Consider the following 17464-nt stretch of genomic DNA (forward strand, 5'->3'; position numbering starts at 1 on the left):
ACCCTCGAGCTACCAGCCCTATCTGCCTGATCAACAACAACCCCATGTCGCTGAGCCTGGGCGGCTGATGTGCCGGGAATTTATGACACATTCAAGCCTTTTTACGAGAAGTTTTACTTGTTTTTAAGCAAGTTAGTGTCTGTTTAATGTGTTTTTAGTGTTTTTTAGGTAACGAAACAGATTTGGAATGAAAACAGTTAAAAGTGCAGAAGTGGTCATAAACTCAGTTTGCGGACCGTATTCTCAAATACGGGCTGTGCTCCATGGACGTATTTAAGAATAAGAAGAACCAGAAAGGCAGGCTAAGGACATGGTGATTTACGAAAAACTTTTACGGACCGTATTCCACTTTACGGTCCGTATTTCAAAGCATATTTAACCATTCAAGCATCTGACAGAAAGTCAAAGTTTTGGAAGTTGAAAGACGACTATGCAGAAGACGGACCTTAAATCAAAATACGGTTCGTATTTCAAGAGATTGTAGTTGCTCAAGTCTTGAAGGAAGACCTGGTCGTAAACTGGTTTACGGTCCGTATTTTAATTTACGGACCGTATTTTGTAGCGACGGGGACCAAAGTGCAAATCTGTAACTTTTACGTTTTCAGAACATGTAAATAGTCATTGTAGGGTTTTTATTGTTATTAGTTATTAGATTTTTGTCTCTTCACTTAGAACATCAAATACTCTCTAGTTTTTGAAGACTCAAACATCAATTCAAGTATTATCAATTCCTCTTTTCTTCCAAAGTAAGCAATTATGAATTCTTCAATTTCTTATTTCTTGTTCTTTGTCATGAGTAGCTAAATTCCCTTACTAGGGTTGTGAACCCAATGATGGGTGTTTTGAGATTGGGTTTTGAGATTGATATACACATAATGAATTATTAGGGTTTATTTAGTCTTCATTCTTCATTCATAATTAATGGTTGCAAACATTGATTAAAGCTATAAACCTTGATTTATTTGGGAAAATAATTAGGGTTGGTAAGAATAAATAACAATGGCTCAAAGCTTTAAACTTTGTTTAATAAATTCACTTAAGAATAAGAAGAATTTACTTGGCATGATTAATCGTTCTTCATAGTTACTTTCTTATATTTGGGAAAATCATAGAAAGAGATAATCTTTATTTATTGGGAAATAGTAGAGATTCACATACATGTTAAGTGCATTTATATAATGATCCATTAGAAGTATATCAAGATCAATATCCATGATCATAAACCTTATCTAAAGGGGACACAACCTTGGTTTTTTTTACCATAAATTACAACCCAAAGCGATTAGTCATAAAAACCCAAACTTTCACAAAAATCCTCGAATTAAGACATTAGACCTAAATTAAGCATCCTATGACTTTTGTAAGCTTTTCACACCATATTCCCTGTGGGATTCGACCCCAACCTCGTTGGGTTACTATATTTGATAACGTCCGCGTTATACCATTAATAGGTGTAATTTGAGCATATCAAATTTTGGAGCCGCTGTCGGGGAATATGGTTTTGAAATTACTAAATAATATTTGCTTTTATTGAAGTAATTTGCTTATTGCATCACACCTTGTTTGCTATTCCTTGTAATCCAGGTGAACATGAATCAGAATCAGCAAAACCAACATGTTGATAACCATGGGAATCGATTGAATAATCAGGCGAATGAATCAGATGAAGAAAATGTCTTCGGTGATCTTATTCCGGAGGAGGACTATGCATATGCTATTGTTCATCCTCGATGTGGAGCTACAAACTTAAAAATTGACTCCTCTCTATACCAGTTGTTGAAGCTTGAGGGCTACTTTCGGAACTCTACCGAGAATGACCCTCAACGTCATTTGCAGAATTTCATGGATGTGTGTGCTAATGACATCCAAAACAATGTTCCACAAGATGCTATTCGGCTGAGGTTATTCAAATATTCCTTAGCTGGAGATGCAAGAGCATGGTTCGAGAAGCTGCCCCGGAATTCTATTACTACATGGGCAGAGATGGTAACAGTCTTTCTCAAGAAATGGTACCCTCCTAGCAAAAAGGCTGAGATTCATGACAAGATCTATGAATTTAAGCAGCGACCGGGGGAACAGTTATATGAAGCTTGGGAGAGATTCAAAGAGTACTTGCAAAAAGATTCCGAATCATGGTTTTCCGGAGAAAATATTAATGGAGAAGTTCTACCGTGGGCTGGATCCAGTGACGCAATCAGTTGCTAACAATGCAGCTGATGGTTGTTTCATGAATAAATCTTACCGAAGAGTGACCAACATGCTTGATAGGCTGACTACTCACAATCAAGCTTGGCACTCAAATAATGCTGATGTTGTGCCTTACGGTAGTGCTATGATCCAAAATATGGTAAAAGAGAGTCTAGATACCCAACAAACATTGTCTGAGCTTGCAACAAATATTTCCTTGCTAACAAAGAAGTTCGATGAGACCCAGATTAAGAAGGTAAATGTTTGTGAGTATGATGCGAGTATGCCAAAAGGAATGTACCAGATTCAAGAGGGTCTGTTTCATGATGGACCTCCCATGCAGATGGAATATGCTAACTATGTGAATAACTCTCAAGGGGGTAATCAACGAGAGAATTACCAAGGTGGTTACCAAAATCAGAATCAATGGAGACCTCAGCAAGGTCAATGTGATTATAACAACTCAGAGAACTACAACAATAATTATGGTGGTGCAAACCAAGGGAGCTACAACAATAGTGACAATTTTAGGAACAAGAGTTCCAACCCTCATATACCACCGAAAGGGCAGTCAACAGAGTAAGGTAGTTCGAAGGTTGAAGCAATGCTTGAGAAGATTCTGGGAAATCAGTCTAAGTCTGAGAGGAGTTTATCTGGGCTGACAGAGACAGTGGGTTCCCATACAACGGCTAATCAGAAGCTTGAGTCACAAATAAGGGATATTTCTAGAGAGCAGCACCCTTCTAAAAAGGGAGGACTTCCGAGTGACACTATTCCGAATCCGAAGAATGGGGGAGGCGGTGTGTTACATCCCGTGTTCTCATGCGTTGGGAAGCGTGTGAGTTAAATTACATTAGTAACAGAAGCGAGCTTATGCCTCAATCTTATAGGCGGTTATAGTGATGGTACAGATGTATTCAAAGGATTAGAAGTCAAATGAATCAGACAAAATAAGTTTCATCAAGGTTTGAAATTTATTTGAATGAAATACGGTCCAAGCTATAGCATCCCGTATTTTTGGACTAGGAAATTGAACCGTCTAACATGAGGAAATTTACCCGAGCCCGGAGAATTTGATCATATCTAAGGATGAAAATCAAGAGCTCGGTGTACAAAAAGAATGAAGTCCCGAAATGATTTAAGATGGAAAAAAAATGTGACGGAAATGATTGAAAATAATATTTTATGTGTGGCAAATGAGGCTATGGACTATTGCTATATCACATGGTCATGATAATGAGTATATGACGTGTGATAAAAAGAGAAATGATTTTTATTTAAGTGAATTGTGATAAAAAAAATTAATCATAGGGTAATTGATTAAATATGGAGTATAGTAGAGATAAATGGATTATGTGATAAGTTAGTGGATAAGTGAAAGTAGTATGACTTCCACGTCTGACATGGGAGGAGAATCAAATAGTGACTAATTATATAAAGTTGGTGGTGGCTGATGAGTCGTGAAATTACGGCTCATTCGATGCCAATTACTTAGTCTTTTGCAAATCCCCAAGTGCTTTTGATGTCGTTTCTCGTGTTTTTGTGTCAATTTGTAGAATAACATGTGCCAGAAGCAACTTGAAGCAAAACGAAGCAAAATGAAGCAAAAACCCAGCAGAACTGAACAATGGCACGACCTGCGATTCGCAGGTACCACACGCGAATCGCAGGTGGTGCAGCACTTGTTGACAGAGAGGATCAAAGAAGACACCACAGGTGACACCACCTGCGACACCACCTGCGAGTCGCAGGTGTAACATGCGAATCGCGGACGGTGCAGCACTTGTGGACAGAGAGGATCAAAGAGGACACCACAGGAGACACCACCTGCGACACCACCTGCGAGTCACAGGTGTAACATGCGAATCGCGGACTGTGTCACGGATGGTGCCCAACAATTATCTGAAGAGGCGACACCTGCGATGGTCTGGTGAAATCCGCGATTCGCGGGTCGAACATGCGACGCTAGGTGCGAATCGCACCCTATGCGCAGGGGCAATTTTGTCTGGAAATTGTTCCTGTTTTGGACATGCTATAAATAGATTTGCTAGGGTTTTGGTTTATTTTTTCCTGCAGTTTTTGGCATAGACTCTTGTGAAGTCATTTACTGTTGGGTGTTGAAGCACTTAAGAGATTTCTTTTAGCTTTGTCATCTTCTTCAACAACACTTTTGTAAGCTTTATGAATACATTTTACTTGATTGATTTACTTTTAATGAATATTAGTAGCTAATCTTTCAGCTAAGGTTGTGGTATCCAATGTGCTAGTTATGTGATTGGGTTTCGTATTCATACTATATTTATATACTAATGGTGTTTTCTATTAACTCTTCAAGCATAAATGTCTTGTGATGGTGTACAACATTACTTGTGCCTTAATACCATTACTTTGCTTGGAAAAGAAAGTAGAGGTTAGGAAAAGAGTTAATAGCAACAATGTGGGTCATTAAATCCATCTAATAGCTTGAGCTAGGAATAGGAAAGCTAGTTGAGGCTACATGGGTGCTTTCTTATAAAACATCATAGGGCTTGGAAAAGCTTAGGATGCAATTTGCTGATTTGGTTGGAAAACTTTTGGCAAGAATCGCGTAACCTTTGGCTTAATGCACCTAGGCAAATAAATAAGTTGAATTGATACCCAAACGCATTACTCTCCATTGGAACCACAACCTTAGTCCCGTTTACTAATTGTTTACATCCTATAATCATTCTCAGTCTTTAATGAACAACCAACAATCAAACTTTTATTATATTTCCTTTCCTCTTGAAATATAGACTAATAGTCAGGTGTTACACTTATCGAGTATATTTCTTCATTGTATTCCCTGTGGGATCGACCCCGACTCATAGTTGGGTAAAATATATTTGCATACGACCGTGCCCATTCTAATTAATAGGGTGGATTTGGACGTTATCAAAAATGGCGCCGTTGCCGGGGAATACGGTCTAGAAATTTACTAATTAGTGTAAAACTTTACTTTTAGTCTTTATTTCTTTTCTTATTTCCTTTTTGTTGTTGTTTGTTGTGCAGGCAATATGGATGAGGATGGTATGCCTGTCCAAAATCCACTAGTAGCGGTTGGTGAAGAAGCTGCGGGGGCAGGCTATGCAGCTGCAATTCAGCCCCCGCCTTTGATTGGAAACTCGAGTTTCCTTATAACCAACACAATGCTGCACCTGCTCAACACTAAGGGCCTGTTCGGAGGTCTACCCAAAGAGGACCTGAATAGGCACCTTAGAAATGTTCTTGGGGTCTGTTCTACCAATGTGCATCCGGGCGTTTCAATGGAAGCAGTCAGGCTACGGCTCTTCCCGTACTCTCTAACGGGGGAAGCCACAGCTTGGCTAGATGATCTTCCTTCCGGATCCATCACTACTTGGGAGGAACTGACCGAAGCATTCCTCAAGAAGTTTTTCCCTCCATCGCGGATGTTACAACTCCGTGACGAAATCAACAACTTTCGTCAACTTCCGGATGAGGCTCTCCATGAAACTTGGACGCGTTTTAAAAAGAAAGTCAAAAGCTGTCCCAAACATGGTTTGCCCGATGGTGTGCTTCTACAGAAATTTTATAGATCTTTAGATGCGGTCAACAAATCAGTGGCGAACAACATTGCAGAGGGGTCTCTTATGGATAACTCTTATGCCACCGTTTGTGAATTGTTGGATAAATTAACCGAGACTAATGAAGCATGGCACACCAGAGATTCGGAAGTGGGTGGAGGAAGTTCCTCCAAACATGTGCTCACTCGTGAGATGATCAAGAAGGAGGAAGAGAGAGATGAATCCATGGCAAAACTGGTCACCCAAATGGACCTTCTGACAAAACATGTCATGGGTGGTGGAAGCAAAAAGGTGAACGCTGTAGAAACCTGTGAAGGGGTTCCTCCGGATGAGCAATGCTTCCAAATGTATGATGAGGAGGCAAGTTATGTCAACAATCTGAGGGCGGGTTCCCGTCCGAACTACCAAGGTCCAAATCAAGGATCTTGGCGGCAAGGTCAAGGGAATCAAGGTTGGAACAGAGAACAAGGTCACTCTAATTGGAGAGATAATCGTGACAACAATCAAGGGGGTTACAACAACAATTACAACAATCATCGGAGCACAAATCCGTACGTCCCTCCAAAGGGAAATCAACCAATCGCTGGTCAACCGCCCAACAGTGACTCCGCTAATTCAAAAATTGAAGAGATGTTGTCAAGGGTATTGACAAAAGTGGAATCCACCGACACCTTCTGCAAGGAGACAAGAGATGAGGTCAAATCCATGGGTCAAATTGTTAGTTCACACTCTACCTCCATTAAACAATTGGAGTCTCAACTTGGACAAATCTCTGCAATCCTAAACCAAAGGCAGAAAGGCTCACTCCCTAGTGACACAGTTGCAAACCCAAGGAACGATGGTGACCATAAATGCAACGCAATTACTACCAGGAGTGGCAGAACAGTTGGGGAAAGTGTGTCGGTGAAAGAGAATGTGTTGGGTGATGAAGATAAAATGGTTGAAGAACCCATCACTGACAAGGACCTCCCGGAAATTAATGATGCCTCAGAAAGCAAGAAAGCGGCGGAGGAGGTACCAAAGGCTTCACCGCCCGTTATGAGGCCTCCCCCTCCTTTTCCCCAACGATTGGCAAAGAAAGCGGAAGATGGAAAGTTCCTCAAGTTCATAGATCGATTAAAGGAGCTCTCAATAAATATTCCATTGGTTGAGGCACTTGAACAAATGCCCGGTTATGCGAAGTTCATGAAAGATCTTTTAGACCAAAAGAAGAAACCCTGGCAGTGAAACATTGGGGGGCACTTATCATTGTAGCGCAATCGTCACCAAAGCTTTGGTGCACAAAAAAGAAGATCCCGGAGCATTCACAATTCCATGCACCATCGGTAATTACAAGTTTGCTAAAGCTTTATGTGATCTTGGAGCAAGCATCAATTTGATGCCGCTTTCTATATTCAACAAGTTGGGATTGGGCACCCCCCGTCCTACCACGATGAGATTACTTATGGCGGATAGAACCATAAAGAGGCCCATTGGTATTCTTTATGATGTGCTTGTAAGGGTGGATAAATTTATTTTTCCGGCCGATTTTGTGATCTTGGATTGTGAAGTTGACTTTGAAGTTCCCATTATCTTGGAAAGACCATTCTTAGCCACAGGGCGTGCCCTAGTGGATGTGGAAAGAGGTGATTTGAAATTTAGAATGAATGATGAAGAGATCACTTTCCATATTTGCAAGTCAATGAAACAACCGGCGGATATGAGTGTTGTGTCGGTTATTGACACAATTGATGAAGCAATGGAGACAACCATAGAACAAGAGCATATAGGTGATATGTTGGCGGCGGTGATAATGAATTATGAATGGGATGACGAAAAAGAATTTGAGGAGATGGTCAATGCACTGATTGGAATGGGGTCTTATCACCTCAATCCAAAGAAACTCGATCTTGACTTGGAAAACCGAGCAGCTCCTCCTGCAAAACCTTCAATTATTGAGCCTCCTACTTTGGAACTCAAACCTCTTCCTTCACATTTGAGGTATCAGTTTCTTGGACTCAACAACACATTGCCTGTGATTATTTCTGCCCGGTTAACGGATGAGCAAAGAGAGAGGTTGATGGTGATCTTGAGAAGATACAAAAAAGCTATTGGGTGGAGTATTGCGGATATTCAAGGGATTCCACCCGGTATTTGTACACATAAACTTCAGCTTGACGAAGACTGTGAGCCAAGCGTTGAACATCAAAGGAGGTTAAATCCTCCCATGCAAGAGGTCGTAAAAGTTGAGATAATCAAGTGGTTAGATGCCGGGGTTGTGTACCCCATTTCGGATAGCTCATGGGTGAGTCCGGTTCAATGCGTACCAAAAAAAGGTGGGATCACCGTGGTTGCAAATGATAAAAATGAGTTGATTCCCACTCGCAAGGTTACCGGATGACGTGTTTGCATGGATTATCGGAAGCTGAATAAGTGGACCAAAAAGGATCACTTCCCAATGCCATTCATGGATCAAATGCTTGATAGGCTTGCGGGTAGAGATTATTATTGCTTCCTTGATGGGTATTCCGGGTACAACCAGATCACCATTGCCCCCGAGGACCAAGAGAAAACTACCTTCACTTGACCTTATGGGACTTTTGCTTTCAAGAGAATGCCTTTTGGGTTATGCAATGCACCCGCAACATTTCAACGTTGCATGATATCTATTTTCTCCGATATGGTTGAGGAGTCCATTGAAATATTCATGGATGACTTTTCCGTAGTTGGGGATTCCTTTGATGAATGCTTGCAGAATCTTGCCCAAGTATTGAAACGATGTGAAGAGACAAATTTGGTTCTGAATTGGGAGAAGTGCCTCTTCATGGTTAGAGAAGGCATCGTCTTGGGGCACAAGATTTCCGAAAAGGGGCTTGAAGTCGATCAAGTTAAAATTGAGGTTATTGTTAAGCTTCCTCCTCCAATTTCCGTTAAAGGTGTTCGTAGCTTCCTTGGGCATGCTGGGTTTTATAGAAGATTTGTCAAGGATTTCTCAAAAATAGCCAACCCGTTATGCAAGTTGTTGGAGAAGGAGTCGAAATTTGTATTTGATGATGCTTGCTTGAAGGCTTTTGAGGCTCTGAAAGAGAGACTCACATCGGCTCCTATCATCATTGCCCCGGACTGGTCTCAACCCTTTGAGCTTATGCGTGATGCAAGTGGCTTTGCTATGGGGGCTGTTCTTGGCCAGAAGTGTGATAATATCTTTCGCCCAATTTACTATGCAAGCAAGACTCTGAACAGTGCCCAAATGAATTACACTGTCACAGAACAAGAGTTGCTGGCTATTGTATTTGCTTTCGAGAAGTTCCGGGCTTATCTTTTGGGCACTCATGTGATTGTTCACACCGATCATGCAGCCCTACGTTACCTCATGACAAAGAAGGATGCAAAACCGAGGTTGATACGTTGGGTCCTTCTTTTGCAAGAGTTTGACTTTGAAGTCAAAGATAGAAAAGGGTGTGAAAATCAAGTGGCGGACCACTTGTCTCATCTTGAAGAGGGTGGGCGTCCATTGGATGGCCTAGAAATCAATGAGTCATTCCCGAATGAGCAGGTAATGGCGGGGTCGCATGACATGATCCCTTGGTGTGCCGATTTTTCTAACTTCCATGCAAGTGACATCATGCCAATGGATTTGAACTTCCACCAAAAGAAGAAGTTTTTGAGTGATGCCCGGAAATTCTATTGGGACGAGCCATATCTATTCAGGGTTTGCGCCGACAACATCATAAGGAGGTGCATACCCGAAGTAGAAATGATGCCCATCATCGAAGCTTGTCACTCATCACCGGTTGGTGGACATCATAGTAGCTCAAGAACGGCTGCTAAGGTTTTTCAAAGTGGGTTTTATTGGCCGACAATCCATCAAGATGCTCATGACTTTGTGAAAGCTTGTAATCAATGTCAAAGACATGGGGGCATAGCAAGAAGGCATGAGCTACCAATGACACCAATTCTGGAAGTTGAATTGTTCGACGTATGGGGGATTGATTTTATGGGTCCATTTGTAAGCTCCTACAACAACAAGTACATTCTGGTGGCAGTAGACTACATATCCAAATGGGTGGAAGCCGTCGCGCTCCCCAACAATGAAGGAAGAAGTGTCACTGAATTTTTGAGGAGGGTGATCTTCTCAAGGTTCGGAACTCCAAGAGCAATCATTAGTGATGGAGGCTCTCATTTCTGCAATAGATTGTTCAAGACTCTTCTTGAGAAGTATGGGGTTAGGCATAAAGTTGCCACTCCGTATCATCCCCAAACAAGTGGCCAAGTTGAGGTCTCAAATAGAGAAATTAAGAGCATCCTTTCCAAAACAGTGAATGCTAACCGGACTGATTGGTCAAGGAAATTGGATGACGCTCTATGGGCATACCGAACAGCCTACAAGACACCAATTGGCATGTCTCCATATCAACTGGTATTTGGAAAAGCTTGTCATCTTCCGGTGGAACTCGAACATAAGGCATTGTGGGCCTTGAAAAAGTTGAATCTAGAATGGGGTGATGCCTCAAACTTGAGGTTGGAGCAGATTAACGAACTCGATGAATTTCGACTTAAGGCATATGCGAGTTCGTCACTCTACAAGGCCCGCATGAAACACTTCCATGACAAGAAGATCTTGCAAAGAGAGTTCAGCATCGGAGATCGGGTATTGCTGTTCAACTCCAGGCTCCGGTTGTTTCCCGGAAAGTTGAAGTCCAAATGGTCCGGCCCGTTTGAAATCACACAAGTGTTCCCATCTGGAGCAATTGAACTTGTTTGCCCAAGTGGTAACAAAATCAAAGTGAATGGGCAAAGGGTGAAAAATTACTGGGGATCTCAGAATGAAGCAAAGATTATCGAGGTCTTCATCCTCAACGAGCCATAAAAGGGTTAAACAGGTACCAACGTCGTGCTGCGACGTAAAATCAAGCGCTTCTTGGGAGGCAACCCAAGTTTTATTTTCATGTGATTATTGTTCTTACTTTTATGATGTTTTGAAGTGTGTCCAAGTGTGTAGGAATAAAATGTGCATACAAAGAAGAATATTGCGAAAAAATGCCAATTGGCATGACATGCGACATCATCTGCGATTCGCGTGTCATGTCCGCGATTTTCATCCGCGAATCGCTGGTGGTGCCAAATGCAGCCCATGAAAGCTGAACTCTCTGTCAGCATCCGCGAAGGAACGACACAACATGCGACTCGCATGTTAAACATGCGACATAATACGCGAGTCGCATGTTGTGCAGGTAAGTGAAAAGTCGCGGGTCGACCCGACCCGACGCGGTTCAGTTTCTTTGAAATAAAAGAAGGTAACGGCTGTTCTTATCAATTATAATCTTACTCTTGGTCTCTCCCTTCTCCTTAAGTCCTCCTATGACCCCCATTTCACTTTAAGCATCCTTAATCACAGATCAAAACCCTAACTTCCCTTTTATTAAAAAAAAAAAAAACAAAGGAGTTCAAGGTTTCCTACTTTCGTCTACTCTCAAGGTATGTTGGACTTTTCTATTCTCTACATTAGGTGGTATCTACTAATTGCTCAATTACATGTCATTATCATGCCATACCACTTGTTGTAATTAGTTATTTGGGTAGATTTATCTTATGTGTTAAATGGGTTGTTTGGAAATTGATGAACAATAGGGAAGTCTTGAGTACCCATGCTTGTGTAGTCCTTCTAGGAAGTGATTGTTGATGCTAAATTAGATAGCGACTAGGGAATTCTGGGGTACCCATTTGTGGTAAGAACTAATAGTGACGCACTCTCACCACGTGTTTGACGAAATGCCTAAAAGACTATGTGAGTGTTTAAATGTTGTGGAAATATGATCAGTCGCCCAAAATCATTACCTGTAAAATAGGACCCGTGATACCTTCTGAGTCACAAAATGTCATTGTCGTTTGTGAGGAACAACCATCAACGGGGTGACAATGCGCTTAAGGGAGAAAGTTACGTAAATATGTTCTTGTGTGTGTGTGCAGCTGTGTTGCGTAATTTAAAAAAAAAAAAAAAAAAAAAGAAAAACAAAAGAAAAGAGGGAACTGTCTCACCTGCGAGCATAATCCGCGATTCGCATGTTTGACATGCGAATCGCACATTATGTCGCAGGTGTTGACAGTAAAGAACATGTTTACTGGCATCATCCGCGACACAATACGCGAGTCGCAGGTAAAACATGCGACTCGCATGTGAGGTTTCGCGGGTGGTGCCATCTTTCAATGTTTTGTTTTTGTAAACATGCCAGTAAATAATGGGTATATTTTTGTATGTTGTGCAGGATGGTTCGATCAAATCAACCTCAAATTGGAGGAAGACGAGCAACACGAAAAACCTCCACCTCTAGGAGAAAAGAGAAGGCACCGGCTGATCCCGTCCCCCAGTCTGAAGAGGGGACACATGGGGCTTCCTCTCCTGAGCCCGAGGATGCCGTCACTAGAGGTCAGCGAAGAGAGGCAATGGAGCAACGATTCACCGTGCCTGGATCCAGGGAGCTGTATAAGACTTGGAATACAATTAAGTCTGAGGGGAATCCAGTCCGGGGCCTCATTGTCGAAAAGAGGGTCACTCTACAGGGGCTGCAAGATCAATGCCCGGGCATCATTCGCAAGCTTGAGGCCTTGTGATGGACCTACTTCATGCAGCCTGCTGAATACTGCCCGGCCCTGGTAATGGAATTCTATGCAGCTTATGCGGCCACATTAAATGCAAAGAGGACACGCCGCACACCAAAGAAAAACTTGGAGCACCTCTGTTGGGTTCCGGTTCGGGGAAAGGAGATTGATTGTGCTGCTGATACCATAACATCGATCTTATATGAGCAACGCAGCGAAACAGACCCTGTTGAAGGTTGGCCTCCGGTTAGTTCTGAATATGAATTGAAGATGGAAAACCCGGAGGAGAAACGCGAGTGGGTAGCTTCAGTGATTGCCACAGGGACTCCACCATGGCTGGATCCATCTGTCCCGATTGAGAAGAACACTTTCAACCGCGAAGCCAAATTTTGGTTATCCTTAGTATCATCGCGGGTGAGTCCGTCCAAGCATAGCACTGACATACCTATTGCCAAGTGTATTCTCATTGCTTCACTCATGTCCGGGTACCTTGTCGATGTGGGGGTAATTATCCGAGACGAGATCAAGAATCGGTCCACTCAAAAGAACACATCACTCCCTTTTCCTTGTTTGATCACTACATTATGCCGCCGGAAAGAGGTTCATGATATTCCTCGAGTGGACAGGAATTTAACGGCTGATCAAATGATTGATTACACCAAATTAGAACCGGGGACTAGGAAGAGAAAGCGGGTGAGCACAGAGCCGAGAGCTTCGGGAACAACACTTGATGCTCATATTCTTGAGCCTGAAGACTTGGCCACCGATGATGAGGAGACAGCTCCCACTACTGCCCCTCAAGTACCGAGGTCTGACCCTCCAAGTTCTTCCACTTCAGTTCCCACTGACACGGTTCCGCCATCCACCACAGCAGCCCGTGGAGTGTCTACCGACGGTATGCGAGTACTCCGGGCAGCAGATGCTAAAGTTAATTGGTTGGTTGAGAGGCTTCCCAATTTTGTGAAAGAGGCCATTGAGGCAGCCATGGCACCCTACACTCAGGCAATCACACATATTAGGGCGGAGCAGGACAAAATTAAGGAGCATGTTCGCCGCATTGATCGTCGGTTGGAGCAGATTGAGGGGGGCAGTGTAGGCGGCCTTTCGGCCATTCGGGCGGACCTAGCTAAGGTTAAGGAGGACATTCGAGTATTACAGGTCCCCGACATTGAGCTCAGTGCACCCATTCTACCTTCCGGTGCCTCCTTATGCCCCACTGGGCCCACAGCGCCTGCCATGCCTTCGGGAAAAGGAGTGGTGGAGCCAACTGGGGAGGAAGAAGACACTGAGGAAGAAGAGGAAGAAGTGGAGGATGAAAGTGATGAAGAGTTTGATGAGGAGCTGGAGGTTGACCCAGTTGTTGAGGAGGCACGTACTTCCGCCCGGGCTGCTGGTATCGCTGAGGATGAGATTGACACATATGTGGCGATGCAGCAGCACCTAGAGGCAAGCAGGAAATCCAGGGTGGCATCTCGACCCCCGAGGGCGGGTGAGGCCAGTTCATCCACCGCTCCTCCAGTTGATACACCATTGCCCCCGTCTGTGGGGCTTGAGATACTAACACCCGGGCAGGAGGGTGATGATGCACCACTCCCATTGATCGTACCTCCGTTGGAGGTCCTCCCTGCTGATCAGACACCATCGGACGCCAGGCGTCCATCGTGAGTTACTCATCCCTTGTACTACATTTGATGCATTGGGGACACTGCATCTTCCTTTTGTTGGGGGTAGGACAGCTCATGCGGCATATGTTTGTTTTTATTGTTTTAGGATAGCTCATGTTTAAGTTTGTACACTTGTACTTTGTCATTGCCAAGTATAATAGTGATGGTTGATCAGTTTATAAATTTTTCTTGTTTCGCCTTTCCGTCGTATTTTGACAACACCCCTCCCAAAATTCTTGCATATGTACTCAGAAATGGGGAATAACACTAACATGACTCATTTGGTGACACACAAATGTTTTGCATATCTAGAATGATGGGTTGAGGAGTAGTTAGAAGTTAGCAAAGTAATCCATGTGCCATGTGTGTGAAAGGTCATTGTTGTAAGTCTTGTGCATAATTGTGATCTAGAACTTGCCCGGAAAGTATCTCAAGGCGAAATACTGAACTACACTTGTTTGAAAAAGGATATTAGGCTCTCCTTGGACCGCCACTAAACCTAAAAACTCCTACCCATTGCATTGATATCCTAGTTAACCCATTTTTGAGCCGTAAATTTGTTTTTACTTTCTTTCATTACAACCATGTGACAGGCCCCATTCCTTTTACCCTTGTTTATCCACCTTTTAGCACCCTATCTCCCTAAGCAAATCGAACACGCTACAATAGGCTAAAACGCATAAGTTTGGGGGTGGTAGCTAAAAAAAAAAAAAAATTGTATATGTAAATATTTGTGTAAAGAAAGGTGTGTATATGTATGCATAAATCGTAGGTTTAGCAGTGAACGCAAGGGTGTGAATAATGGTTGTGACATAAGGAATAAGTGGGGAAACTAGAGGAGAAATAACGATATTGGCAATAGGAGGCGCGAATTGGCGGATAATGCTTAAATGCTGAAGAAGGAACGGATTAAGTGAAGGAAGCGTATTCGAAAATGCTTAGGGAGACGTCAAGGCACTCTTACCCAAATTTCACCCTACCTTAACCCCGAACCTTAACTATGACCCGCAAGTCCTAATTGATTTTGAACAAAGTGTGTTCATATTAGTGGAGAAATACTTAAAGGGCAAGCTTATGGCACCACATTTTTTGTACTTGTACATTTTACTTTCTGAGTGTGAGTGGTTCTCTCCTTACTCGTCTTTTGTCCCAGTCGCTATTCATGACTATGTGTGTGTGGGACTTTCTTTGGTCTTATTGTGAGGGCATGTGGATTACTAAGCTCAACGAAAGAATTACTTCTTGACGCCTCATTTGAAGCTGGTTCTTTTAAAAGGCAGAATAACATTGTGTCATCAAGTGCATCAGTTGGTTAATGCTCGCCTATTAAGGAAAGGCACCATGTCTCGCAACGAGAGGGAGGGGAACTCGTATTTTGAACAACTATGTTTTGACTGATCATGAACATCATTGTAGTACTTAGCAATTGGCATATATGGTAGTTCTGTTTTAAATGCTTGAGGACAAGCAAAAGTTTAAGTTTGGGGGTGTTGATGAGTCGTGAAATTACGGCTCATTCGATGCCAATTACTTAGTCTTTTGCAAATCCCCAAGTGCTTTTGATGTCGTTTCTCGTGTTTTTGTGTCAATTTGTAGAATAACATGTGCCGGAAGCAACTTGAAGCAAAACGAAGCAAAATGAAGCAAAAACCCAGCAGAACTGAACAATGGCACGACCTGCGATTCGCAGGTACCACACGCGAATCGCAGGTGGTGCAGCACTTGTTGACAGAGAGGATCAAAGAAGACACCACAGGTGACACCACCTGCGACACCACCTGCGAGTCGCAGGTGTAACATGCGAATCGCGGACGGTGCAGCACTTGTTGACAGAGAGGATCAAAGAGGACACCACATGAGACACCACCTGCGACACCACCTGCGAGTCACAGGTGTAACATGCGAATCGCGGACTGTGTCACGGATGGTGCCCAACAATTATCTGAAGAGGCGACACCTGCGATGGTCTGGTGAAATCCGCGATTCGCGGGTCGAACATGCGACGCTAGGTGCGAATCGCACCCTATGCGCAGGGGCAATTTTGTCTGGAAATTATTCCCGTTTTGGACATGCTATAAATAGATTTGCTAGGGTTTTGGTTTATTTTAACCTGCAGTTTTTGGCATAGACTCTTGTGAAGTCATTTACTGTTGGGTGTTGAAGCACTTAAGAGATTTCTTTTAGCTTTGTCATCTTCTTCAACAACACTTTTGTAAGCTTTATGAATACATTTTACTTGATTGATTTACTTTTAATGAATATTAGTAGCTAATCTTTCAGCTAAGGTTGTGGTATCCAATGTGCTAGTTATGTGATTGGGTTTCGTATTCATACTATATTTATATGCTAATGGTGTTTTCTATTAACTCTTCAAGCATAAATGTCTTGTGATGGTGTACAACATTACTTGTGCCTTAATACCATTACTTTGCTTGGAAAAGAAAGTAGAGGTTAGGAAAAGAGTTAATAGCAACAATGTGGGTCATTAAATCCATCTAATAGCTTGAGCTAGGAATAGGAAAGCTAATTGAGGCTACATGGGCGCTTTCTTATAAAACATCCTAGGGCTTGGAAAAGCTTAGGATGAAATTTGCTGATTTGGTTGGAAAACTTTTGGCAAGAATCGCGTAACCTTTGGCTTAATGCACCTAGGCAAATAAATAAGTTGAATTGATACCCAAACGCATTACTCTTCATTGGAACCACAACCTTAGTCCCGTTTACCAATTGTTTACATCCTATAATCATTCTCAGTCTTTAATGAACAACCAACAATCAAACTTTTATTATATTTCCTTTCCTCTTGAAATATAAACTAATAGTCAGGTGTTACACTTATCGAGTATATTTCTTCATTGTATTCCCTGTGGGATCGACCCCGACTCATAGTTGGGTAAAATATATTTGCATACGACCGTGCCCATTCTAATTAATAGGGTGGATTTGGACGTTATCAGTGGCATTTTGGTGTATATTAGTTGTTACGCCCTATTTTGAACGGGTCCAAGATAGTTTGCAACTTCCCGGCTATTCTGACTGGTTTAAAAAGGGTTAGAGTCGCCACCTTATTTTTTAGGAAAATCAGGAAACCTATATGTATTTGTGTGTCTACTCCATTTTAGTCCACGAAACCTATGAGATTCTAGATAAGGGTTTTATTTATCCCGAGGGGAAGGTATTGAGCATCCCTCAGAGCCTGTCCGAAGACAGTCCTTAAACTTAGTTTAACTGAACACTAGAGGGGGGTTATCTATCCGTTTGTCATTATTATTACATGTTTTCAAAATGTTATGACTTCATGAAAAGTTACACTAGGTGATAATATACTAAGTATATATAGTGTATAAAAAATGTATTTATATCAAGTATTCATAAAGAATGTATAGTAAAAAAGAATATATAAAAGAGTATAAAGAGAATGTACCTCGTAAGTATAAAAGTATATAGTGATTTGATGAAGTCTTCGGATTC

At 42.3% G+C, this 17464-nt stretch overlaps 1 non-coding gene and 1 pseudogene across 1 annotated transcript; one reads left to right on the forward strand and one right to left on the reverse strand.

Annotated features, from left to right (window-relative positions):
• Nucleotides 1-2032: 2032 nt before the first annotated feature.
• LOC132620583 (small nucleolar RNA R71) lies at nt 2033-2139 on the reverse strand. Its single transcript, XR_009575026.1, has one exon. It is a non-coding gene; the product is annotated as a small nucleolar RNA R71 (small nucleolar RNA).
• Nucleotides 2140-2155: 16 nt separating this feature from the next.
• LOC132620099 (uncharacterized) overlaps nt 2156-17464 on the forward strand; it is a 30209-nt pseudogene continuing 14900 nt past the window's right edge.

Source organism: Lycium barbarum, chromosome 11 (genome assembly GCF_019175385.1).
Source record: "Lycium barbarum isolate Lr01 chromosome 11, ASM1917538v2, whole genome shotgun sequence".
In the NCBI taxonomy this organism is placed as follows: domain Eukaryota; kingdom Viridiplantae; phylum Streptophyta; class Magnoliopsida; order Solanales; family Solanaceae; genus Lycium; species Lycium barbarum.